Raw genomic sequence first — 12,723 nt, forward strand, 5'->3', positions numbered from 1 at the left:
TGTCTTGCACCTAAAATGCAGGCGTTGATAAAACGCCTCTGAAGGAAGCATATGCAAATGAACCCTCACCACCTGCCGGAGTCATGAAGCAGCTGTCTGATCTGCATATATATGAGAAGTGAGTCATTTGGCCACCAAATGGAATTTCACATCTGACATGAGATACAAACAGTTAACTGCAGAGCCGAACTGACTTCCACTCGACCTCGACTGGTGTGTTTGCTTAACCTATTATCTGCTATCTGGCTGCCTTGAAATCTGCAGATGGCGGCAAGCTAATGTGTCTCTCACTTTCCCCCCCACACACACACACACTCTCCATATTTTCAGGGGTAGCTTTTGTGTAGTTGGCTGACACAGCGATGGGACTCCTGTGTCAACAATTCATGGTTGAATGACACTGCAGTCCTGGCATGACTCAGTCATACAAGCCCTGCGGAGACTGCTTGCATGTCACAAAATTTTGATCTGTAAATTGGATTGTATATTGAACATTTCTGGAAGATTGTTTCTGGACATAATGCAACATTATTATTTTCAAAACAACATTTTAGGTAGAAGTTCTTTTTAGGGCACAGTGAGCGACTCATTTATTTAACTGCAAAGCTTTCAAATTACGAAGCAATATCCAATCACATTAAAAGAAAAGTGTTTCTTGGTTTCCATGCAGCTGAGGACCTTTGTGGCATGTTATTTTAATCTCTCCCCCTACTCCTTCACTGGACCCTCACTATTGTGGGCTAACTATTAAATCCCACAAAGTTAATATTGAAAAGAATATAAACTATAAATATATTAATAAAAGAAAAAGCCTGTTTAGTCTGTAGCTTTTGTCTGAGAGAAATCCCAGTTTTGAATGTTAGTATTGAATAATCCATTTGATCCATGCTTTTGAAATTACGTACATGGTTATTGTAAGCCTGTGGTGTATAAGATCATCGCATAAAGTAAGAATATAAAGAGTTTAATATTTCTCTAACGTTCTTTAAGAAAATTAAAATGTTATATATCCCTGACTAAATAATTACAAGCATTTTAATTTCAATAGTTACTGCCTCCAAAAAAATGGATGATTTGGGGTGCCATGTCAACTGCTGGTGCTGGTTAACTGTGTTTTTTAAGTCCAAGGACTATAAAGCTGTCCAAAAGGAGATTTTAGAGCACTGCATGCTTCCGTCTGCTGACAAGCTATATGAGGAGGCAGATTTCCTTTTCCAGCAGGACTTAGCAGCAGCCCACAGTGCCAAAGCTACTACTAACTGGTTTGCTGACCATATTATTACCGTGCTTGACTGGCCAGCACACTCGACTGAACTGAGCCCCATAGAAAATCTATGGGGTATTGTCAAGACAATACAGACGAGCTAAAGGCTGTCATCAATACCATCCGGGCTTCAGTAACTTCTCAGCAGTGCCACAGACTAATCCACACGAGCTAGTGCCAGCTCGAGGTGGCTTGGTTTAAATGTGTCTTCTTTGACAGCTGGTATTTGTATACTGGTTGTATTTATGTCTACATATGCAGTTAAAGGGGATATATTATGAAAATTCCACTTTTGTAGTGCTTCTACACGTTAATTTGGGTATCTGGCATGTCTACCGTCCCAAAAACTCCGGCTAGCGTTAGCTTGCTGCTGCTACCCGTCAGACATTTAAGTGGCCGCATAAACAAGGGACCCCCGGGACCCCTCTAAACGTTGACTCAACAGTGTGGAAGGATGCTGCTGCTGCGCCAGCTCAAGCTCCCACTGCTCCCACTGCGGGGCTGCGCTGGGGAGCTAGGGCTCTCCCAGCCAGGCTCACCGGGGCTGAGGGGGGCGGGGCACTCAAAACAGGTCAATCTGAGGAGGGTTGTTTTAGACGGGGTAAAAAGGGTGCTGTTTTGCTAACCAACGAATCATCGACAATTAAATTTGTCGCCGACTATCTCTGTCATTGATTTTTGTCGACAACGCCGATTAATCGTTGCACCAGCATTGAGGTGACCTGTCCTCTTTCAAAAATACTTATAATCAAACACTGAATTTTGGAAACCATGTCTTTCATCCTTAATATTGTTCTTACTGCAACTTCAGCTTGGTTATCTGAGTTGGGAGACAGAACCTGAATCAGAAGCTACAACAGAGGCAAATTCAGCAGAGCGAATGGTGCCATTGTTTTCATACAAAACAGGCCCAGCAGTCCCCCCCCAAATTCCACATGCATGTTGAATTTGCATGTTGGTGGTAGTTACAGGTTTGTTACCATACAGCAGCAGACATATTCCTGTCCCCCACGATACCACATTCAGATTTATTTGGATCTAATCCAATGTCTTCATCTGCCAATGAGCAATAAAAAGGACTAATGTTCCCTCAAAAACTAGCCCTGGCCTGCCTGGTGGTGTTCCTTTTCCGTGTTGACAGCTACAGATGATCCCTTTGTGACACCTCATGTTGCCTGACCTCCCCCATCCCAGCCTGATGATGATGGGGTGGTCTGCTGCCTGACCCCTGACCTGCAGGAAACCGTAAAGCCGTTATCAGCATCCCACAGGGATTCACTGCAGCCTTGTTTGTTTTTCAAAGCACATTTTCCAAGATCAGTGGGATGTCCACGCATATCCACAGCTTTATTATTACAGCATGATGAACTAATGAGCTCAGGTCAGACAACAGGGTTGTCTCGGCCTCTGTGAACTTGATGTGCATATTATGAAACAGGTTGTGTGCCCTGCTAGACGTCTGGGTGTGTGTTGCAAGCTCTGGCCTCGTGTTAGGTTATGTGATAAATTCCTGCTCTAACACACCCAGAAATAAGACTACTTTGATAAATGGGTTCAATGAGGAGCTTTTTTATAAGGCTTCTCCCCACAAGAGGGTAATTGGGCTAATTTTAGACCCGATTTGCGCCTTCGGACAATTGAGGGGGCGTTCCCGACTGGAGGCCACTCTGTACTGATTATCTGCTTTACAAGTACAATACTGCCACCAAATACAAGGAAACAATTCAAACTCACCTCCAACAGAATACACGTCTGCCCTCCTTCATAACACCTAAAAGTTATTTGCCAACTGCAATAAAAAAAAAGAAAAGAAGAAGATATCCAGAGTTGACAACTAAGTTAACCCACCCTGTAGGGTTTGGAGAACTGATTCATTGCAAAATAGTAAAACTTTTGAAATTGGTAGATTTTTCTAACATAATATATATGCACACTTATAATACTATAAGTTCTGTAATGTTTTGCCATTGGAGTTTGTCAAGAAGAAGACTGTTTGTGGCAATGCACTGTTAGATTTACTGGATCTTTGCTTCACTGTGTGGAAACACCTTGATTTAACATCTCTGGCAAGGAGGTTGTTTTCCCCCCTGTCCATTTTTGTTGGTTTGTTTAATAGTTGTGGGGTAGGGATTTTATTTAAATTTTCACTGATTTCCCAGGGAATAATAAGTGGATCTTGCAGAAATAAAATTAGGCACATTAGGTGCATCTCGACTGAATTTAAGGAAACTAGAGGTATGTGCTCTACTGAGTGCCATTCTAATTATAAGGTATTTAATTCACTGTCTCAGCTGAAAAAGCTGCTGTCATATTTATCTTCTGATTATTATTGAGAAATGTAAGCGCGTTTACAGTTTTAATAAAAGCATTAGTGCAAGGCCCACTTTCTCAGTAATTTCACATTTAGGTGCAGGGTTGATCTGGTGTCAATCGCTTTTACATGTTTGAGGATAAGGCTCTGAACTGATGTCAAAACAGCCTTTGTTTCCATTGATTTAATGGGGAAACATACTGTATGGACTTCTAAATTTGTGTTATGGGTTACACAGATCCCTGATTCTTGACAGTTCTGATATTTGGATGTTTGACAGTTTTGAAGTCTGAAGAAGATCCTATGTGTTCTACCTCCTCACTGTGCTGAGTGTGTTTGAATGAGCAATAATCAAATTAAATTGGACATTGTCATTTTACCGGACAAACAGTTGTTCAGGCAGAATGAAATGGTGTTTCCATTTGTGAGCTCACGGAAAGAAAAACACATTGTCCCTGTTGACAATGTGCTGATGACAATTGTATTGCCAAAATCATATTTTTTTAATATTCAGCCCAATGTTACAACAGATTTTAAAACACAATAACCCAAATGTCCAAAACTGATTTTCAATGCACATAAATATTTTTCAACCAGTACCTAAAGGAAGGGTTGGTAAGTCTTTTCTTAAAGCCTTTTTATCTTATTTGATGTAATCCTCTTCAAGTCACGATAGTGTTCAATAAAAAAAAGAAAGGAAAAAAAGCAGTTGTCTTTGGCTCTTTCAGAACTTGAATAAACAATAATTTCAATTCAACAAATCATTTCGGTCTGAGTGAAATGATATGCTTGTGTACCTGTCTGTCACTAACGCCCTGCCTGCCTGCGCGCAACCATTCACTGCACATGACTGTTGTCTTCACTAGCTGGAAAGACATACACTGCTGAAACAGAGATGATAGCCAGAAGTTAGCAAGTCACAGAAAATTTGGCTTTTAGTAGTTTTCAGAGGGGTAAAATTAGGGTCTTAAATTGTCCATTTATTGGCTGCAAAGTATGCAGTTGCAGGCCGTGCATTTAAAGCTGATTTGAAAATTGTCACTTATAATGTCCTACCATAAAACATCTTTAAAACGTAAGTATACATTTCTACGCTGAATGTATATGCAGGTGGGCAGAGCATGACACAGCACCACAAAATTCCCAGTCTTGCAAATGAGTAGTCAGCTATGGAACTGCAATGAGCCCTGTAATAAATGATAGTAATGTCTCTCCATGTCAGTTGTAGTGTGAGTTTCTTAACACAATCAAATGATTGCAAATTTAATAAAGACGCAGTCAGACACAGTGATGTATCATTTATTTACTTTAGGCCATACACTAGTTTTAGAGAAAACACCACCGTCATACAGGAGAAACAGATATGCCTGTTGAGTTAAATGTACTCGCAAACCTTGGTCGAACAGCGCTTGGACCAAGGCTAACTCTGTTTATGACCTCAGTTAATGAGTTTCCTCGAAATGAACGTATGACTGCTGTTGGCTCTTTATGGAACAGAGAGGATAACTAAGGTCTGTTGTGGTTGACTTGAGATCAGTAACAATGATCCCTGTGGGTTAAGAATAATTATATGATAAAAGACTTAAGAAACGTCGACTTACTCTGAAGTTGGGTCTGCACTCTGCAGTGAATTAACCTCATTCTGAAGTATATCACGGGCGGCAGTATACTTAGCAAGTTCATTTCACCCACGTGCCCCTCCCCCTGGCACCCTTTAGTCTGCCAGACCGGCATTATATCCTGCTGGGATCAGATTATGACGTTAACTCTTCGATTCCATGAACGCTTCTATTACCAGTCGCCATGGCAACCCCATCCGTTACACAGAGTGCCGAGTGTTTTAGGCCAGCATGAACAAAAAGACCCGATGATAGCGTTTTTGGGGGAAACATTGAATGAAAGCTTTGATAAGTGCTGGATTTGTGTTTGACTACGACACAGATCGCTTGTGCTCATGGTTTTTCCCGCAGGTCGTCGTATTGAAGCCTTGTGTAAACGCAGCTCTGAGCTCTTTGTCTGGGGCTGTAGGTGGTCCTGTCTGGCTCAATGGGCATAGCATGAAACCACTTGGACCTGGGTTTTTGATACAAAAATGTACCCACACACATAGGGCTGCCTGATTATGGAAAAAATCATAATCATGATTATTTTGGACTATCGAAATCACGATTATTCAAACGATTATTAATATGTCCCCTTATTCTGAAGTCTATGCTTTATACTTTAAATGACTGTAACCGGAAGTACCAGTCACTTCCGGTTCCGGTAAATGTCCCAATCTGCCCCCCCACTACAAGCACACAGACAGAGAGAGAAAGAGAGGGGTGGGGAGGGGGCTATGAGGACCATCATCATTTACCCCCGAACCCCGACATTGAACTGGTTACATACAACAACAAGTGGAGAATCGCGGGCTGACCGGCGCTGAGAATCGCGGGTCCGCTGTGAACAGCCAGGCGGCAGTGCGCTAGAAAATGGACGCGGTGCGGACGCTACATTGTGTGGTGCTGCTCGAAAAAAAGGGCAAATAATCGTTTCAACTCGATTATAGTAGTTTGGAAATCGTTTGACCCCATAATCTAAATCACGATAAAATTTCGATTAATCATGCAGCCCTACACACACACCATCCTAGCTTGCTCTAATCCCTGTTCTGCCGAGATTCTTAGTTGGATTTATGTGTAATTTGCAGCCACTGTTAGTTCAGAGAAGACTTTCGCTCATGTATTTCCCTGTCCATTGTTACTCCTTTTCTGGAAAAATGCTTAAATTAATGATTGAATCAATAATTGTGAAGGATGATGCTTTTTCCTGGAGTTGTTCTGTCTTTTGAGTCATGTCTCATTTTTAAAGTTTGGTTTTTCAAATATTTTAAATAGCTTAAATGTTAAACCGAAGAACCTTAATATCATGAGCAAAATGAGTCTCCTTTAAAGGGTCTTAGGGTTTGAAGTTTCAGGAATGATTTAAATATAGTTAAAAGCTTCAATTGGCATTTAAGAGCAGGCTCCTGATTTGCAAAAACTATTGTGCTAGTTCTGAACAGTCCTGATGTGTTAAACAGATAAGGTAAACCCCAACGTTCTGACGTGTTGTATCTGATCTTCAGATGTGCGGTGTATATAGTGAGTAGGTAAGAACAAGATGTGTGTTTTAAAGTGATCCGCTGTGCTCTTAAACCTTCGAGTTCTGCCTCCCTTTCAGACAGAGGGAGGCATGTAGATGATGGCCTGCAGTGTCTGGCAACGAGCCAAGTGTGTGACAGAGACACAAAGCCACACACACACTTTCCCCCTTATTACTTTCTCTCTTCTGCACACCCTCTTTCTCTTTGTCCTTCACTCTGGCTTATCAGTGATTGTGTCCTCTATAAAGGACAGTGAGTTGTTACACTTAAAGTTGAGCAGACAGCCCAGTGGCAGCACATGACGTCATCTCAAGCAGCCACACTGCTGCTCTCAGCAGATCTTCACACAAAGATCTGTCCTGTTTACTCTCCAGTCTGCAGAAACCACAGGGAGTGGAGCTTTGCGTTTGTGTGCCGGGCTTTGATTTTTGGCTGCGTGTGCATGAACAAAGGTTGTTCTCAGTCTTTTTCTTTTCACCTCCTTTTTATCTTGACACAAGCCTCTGCTCTACAGCTTAGTCTCTGCAAACACAAATGAAGCAGAGCAAAAACATGTATGGTTTCCTTAAGTTACTTCGAATTTATATATAAGGGTAGGAAACATTAAACGGAAAATGACAAATTTACTTAAATATTTAATATTCACCTGAAGCACATTTTTATGTTGCATAATTTACACCATCATTTGCATTTTTTGTTTCACATAAAAAAAAACTAAGCATCTTGGGTCCTTGAGAGAAAACATTTAAAGACGTCATCTTGAGCTGCAGGATAATCCAATAGTTTCACTATTTTCTGTTGTGTTCCAGACAGGAGAAGATAATGAGCAGATTAATTGATGATGAAAATGATCATTACTTGCAGCCCCAGTGGCCATGTTTCACTGGTTCACAAAATAATACATATACAATATATATATATATATACAGATACAAGTTTCCTGATTACTATTCATTGCTTTTCAAATAATTATGTTTTCCATGTAACATCCACTTACTTCATCTTCTTCATCCCCTATACATAGCAGCTGAAGTGGATGTGTAGCCTCGGATGAAAGTAAAAGCATTTCACAGATTAGATCATACTCACACCTCTGTATCCTTCACACCCCCCTCTCAGTGATGTGCAGCATTGAGTGCAGTGAGGAGGTGGTTTTAACAGTGGTGTCACTGGGGCAGGCTTGAGTGTGAGCAAGAAAATAATAAATTGTGAATAAAGAAAAAGAAATAACCTAAAAATCAGGCAGTGTCTCTTTTCAATTTGATCCTTGATTATTCAGTTATATGAGATAAATATGGGATAATGTTGTATTAAGTACCTCTCAGAACTTATCCTGACATTTTTGGTTCTACTTTCAACAAGTGAACAAAACTGTTTCTTGAAATATATAATCATGGAAACTTGCATAAATGCTTCCCTGTAAAGTATTCATTTTTTACGACTAAAACATCACACCTAAATCTTTAATCTTTTTTTGTACAAGAAAACAAAACAAACCATTCACAACAGAATTCATATTATGTATATTTATCAAAACACAGACTGTCAGCAGCAGATGCTTTCACTAACTACAGACCTTCACTTAAATGATCATAGACAGGGCAGAAACTGAGTGTGTGCTCACTAATCATCTGCATTATTTGTGTTGACAAGACATCAGGCTGATATCTGAGGGCTGCGCTGGTGTTCGCTCCTTGGCAGGGACCTACTGAATAAATATTGTATCGAGAAATAATGTTTCTTTAACAAAGACAAACGAAATACAATACTTGGGAGAGCCTGCTCTTGACCATCTTTAATAAACACAATATTTCTGTATAGCTTATTTCTAGTTGTGTGTTTTCAAAGCGGATTATCTCAGAAAAGGAAGTGGATAGTGGAACTAAATAGTTTAAGCATCAGTGTTTGCATTAACAAGAAACGGATCTGCAACAAAGTCCCGACAGTACAATAAAAAGTGAAAAGTGTGTATACTTTGGATTTGTGTGTGTGTGTGGGAGCGTGTTGAAACAGACAGGATTACACACCCAATTAGTTTGTTAAATGGTCGGAAACAAAGGCCCCCCCTTGTGGTTTGTGGAAAGGATTAGATTTCTAGAGCATTCTAACAGGCCAAGGAACCATAATTGGTTAAATAATATGGATTTGACTAGGAGGCTAATTGATTTCCTCACTGGAATCACGTTTATTGTGAATCACAACAGGACCATGAGATCCAAATAATAGAAAACATCAGCTCTGTAGATTAACAGAGAATTGTTCTATAATCTTGTTAGGATTTGTCTTTTGAGCATGTATATGACATTGTGAATATGATGGAAACAAACTCAAACCTGAAGGTTGTTCATCATTGTTACAGTTTATATTTAAAGCGACACTTATTCCTGACTGATCTGCACATTTAAAATTAAGAATCATTAGACCTAATATAAATGAATATAACGGGGAATAAGCGGCTTTTATTTAACAATAAACATTCACTATGTTCAACATTCAAGTTACTCAAGATTTAGCTCTATTAACATAACCCGTAGGAATTACATTTCATTTAGCTGACACTTTTTTCAATGACTTACAATAAGTGCATTCAACCATTAGGGTACAAACCCAGAACAACAAAAATCATTTAACTACAATTAGTTTACAATTGTTTTTTATATAATCACCAGAGTTGACGATGGTTATTAGACATCATCTTCTTAACCAGGATGTAGTTGTGGAATATGTGGTTGGCGCCAGATTTCTAATATTTAATAAGCTATGAGGAGCAGTATCTTTAAAAGCTGTACTCCATACTCGATTCTTCTCAATTATGTCTCACAACTTTGACTTGGTTTGGGCTATACTTTTCCTTATAGCCATGTCATTTACAGAGCATATTTGTATCAACATATTTTAAACTGTGAACTTTTTATATCCATGTTTGCGATCGCTCACTCTTCTTTTTCCTTGCCTCCCTGCATTGCTAAATCTTTCTGCATCAATGCCACCAACTATTAATCAGAGGAATAGCATGAAACTGCCAGAATAAATACATAATTTATAAACAGACCCACATGCAAAAAAAATGGCAGTGGTCAAAAACTCCTCCTCAGGCCTTTACCCGACCTTCTAGGCCTTTTCACTGAATTACATTTTAGTGAAACAGACACAGTACGAACCACAATGTTACTCAGAAGGTGCTCTGCTAAGGCCCAGCTGTCCCCTTCAATTAGATCAAGCTGCTCCAAACCGGTTATACCTCAATTTCCTATAAATGCCGGGAACTGAGTTAAAATTAATTCAGTATTTCTTATGATGGCCTCAATTATTATTAAGGCTGCTTCATGAAGTGTGGGAACAGTCACTCAACTGTACTTTCTCACTAGATTTACTGTTCTCATGTTTATAGTTTTACTGCAGGACTAACACCTGCAGTCCAAATTGTATAACTTTGTCAGTTGCAGAATTTATCCTTCAGGCTACACCTATATTATTATATTGGAGACAGCTTCATGATAGTTTACAAGAGACAAACATTGTGAATCTCTGTGCATCTTTACAAGCCAGCAGAGACTTTGCATATACCAAACACAAGCAGCAGCAGACTGAAGAATAGTTTGCATGTTAAGGTTGTTTCCTTCATCTGTGACTTCACTCAGTGACCGTTATTCACGGACATGTCATGACCTCCAGGCAGGACATTACCTCTCCTCCCTCGCCTTCGTCCAGCCGTGTAATCCTGTAGCTGTGGCGTTGGTGTCAGCGCTGGGATCCAGTGTCACAGAGAAGGACACAATGGCCGCACTGTACTTGGCTCTCAGCATTGTTCTCCACTGATCTTTGAGGGCACAATGAGGCCTCTATCCGCTCGAGGCAGAGAGACTGGCAGTCCTGCTGTCAGGTGCTTTTCTTCCTAGCTTAATTGTGAGCTGAACCCATGAGGAGAGTTTCTTTAAAGTGACAGAGTGATGTTTCCTGAAAGACTTGCCTGTTTGGTCACAGTTAACCACTGAGTGAGGACAGGGTAGATGCTGAAATCATTTTTTGTATTATTTGCTGCTGTGTTCCATGTGGGTTGGAGAGTTAAACAACGAGCTGAGGCTGAAACTCACTATGTAGCTGTCAAGTGGAGGAGAGCTGCAGATTCAGGCAGTACACAAACAAACAAAAAAAGATTCCTGTACATCAAACTAATGTTTTGGTCCCTGCAGATCTTTTGGGGAAAATTAGTCTTTGGGCTCTTATTATTTCTGACTAATACTCAATGTCTGATGGTACTGACACATTAGTTTGATGAACTGGTTCAATAAATGTCTGGATTTTTATTTTCACTTCAGCCTCCTACTCCTGCAGACTAATAGAATCCTGCCTTCTAAAAGCTGTTGAGGGTTTGTTCCATCACTGCATCTGTCTCCGCACAGTTGATGCTTGTGATTTACGAGTGTTAAGGTTTTTAAGACAAATGGAAGTTTTCCCAGAAATGTTGGGTCACTCTGAGAGCAGTACAGTCGGTACATTGCGCTCATGTTTTTGTAAAACCTCTGCCATGTGAAATGCGTGTGGCATTTTAGTTGGACTATTAGTCCTTCTGATCATCATCTGATTCCTCGTCTGAGTTGCCCTCATCTGAACTGTATGACTGTCGTTGTAGAGTTGTCTGAATGGTCTTTTTTTCTGAAAAATGTATCAGTAGTTGCTGAGCAAACAGAATTGTCGCCATCCTGCCTTTTTTGCCCAAGGAGCCTAATGTCACTCTCTCACTCACTCACGCCGGATAACTTCTAGTAGGATAAGGTCTATGCTGCTTAGATACAAATTTGATATAGTTGGGCTACAATAACTAATGCCCCCCCATTATCGATTAATCTTCCAACCTTTGAACCCAAAGATGGCCTCATAAAACCCTGATTTTGGAAGGATTTGTTTTGAATCTGCAAGTCTCAAAATGTGGTTTTACGATGTTGGACACTTGCTTCAGGTTTTCATCAACAACCGTAGGAAACCAGAATAATTCAGGATGTTCTTTTTTTAATGTATATTAAATATACCTTTTTAATGAAGGTTGTTTCAGTTATATAACCTCCAGGCTGACATTCAAAAAGTGCTTATGTTTATATTCACACACACACACACACACACACACACACACACACACACACACACACTCACACTCACACGCACGCATCAAACACACACACACACACACACACACACACACACACACACACACACACACACACACACACACAGAGGGAGAGAGTTCCCATGTCCCTCTCCTCTTCCTCTCTTACGTCCACATTAAACCAGTTAATCCCTGGCAGATTTCCCCAGCCCTAACATCCAGTATTTCAGCTCTAACCCTAACCCTTACAGACAGACACTAAAGCATACAGCTTTATATATTAATCCAGCTGGCAGCTTTTAGGGGATAAAGTATTGGGTCAGACTCGGATGTTGACCTGGTCACTATTGTTCTACATTAAAACACATTTGCAACTGAAAATCTGCAAAACATTTTGTGTATAATGTTTATAATGTAGTCAACAATTTTAAAATTTGCATGTGGATTAAGTTTGTAGATCGTAGGTAATGGCTGCCTGCCAAAATATGCAGCTATAAAACTGCTTAATGAAGCAGCTCCTGGAAATGTGCTGATCACTTATTCACCATCATGCAAAGATTGACTCACAGATTTGATTCCCACAGCAGCTACAGCAACTTGTCAGCAGCTACAGTAACTGTGCTTCTTGTTATTTTATGTCCTTGAAAATCAATAGGGGAAGGGATGCACTTTAAACAACACTCTGCAATGTAAATGTTAGGAGAAGTAGTTTCCAGTGGTTGGTAAGACCCGTTTGTAGGTCTGTAGACTGTTTCACTATTTTGGCATATAACTATTTTGGTGTGGCTTTTTGTAAATTCTCAATGGCCATAAGGAGGCCCTATCACATTTAAATATAACAATAAAAGGCTATGTAGGTTACATATTTTTTACATTGAACATAGTTGTGCTTTGTTTTTGACTTTCTTCTTGGTTTC

At 40.1% G+C, this 12,723-nt stretch overlaps 1 protein-coding gene across 5 annotated transcripts in view; it reads left to right on the top strand.

Moving 5' to 3' along the window:
- kif21a (kinesin family member 21A) overlaps positions 1–12,723 on the top strand; it is a 54,708-nt gene that overhangs the window by 10,404 nt on the left and 31,581 nt on the right. The gene's annotated exons all lie outside the window — the stretch shown is intronic.

This window comes from Pleuronectes platessa, chromosome 7 (assembly GCF_947347685.1).
Source record: "Pleuronectes platessa chromosome 7, fPlePla1.1, whole genome shotgun sequence".
NCBI lineage: Eukaryota > Metazoa > Chordata > Actinopteri > Pleuronectiformes > Pleuronectidae > Pleuronectes > Pleuronectes platessa.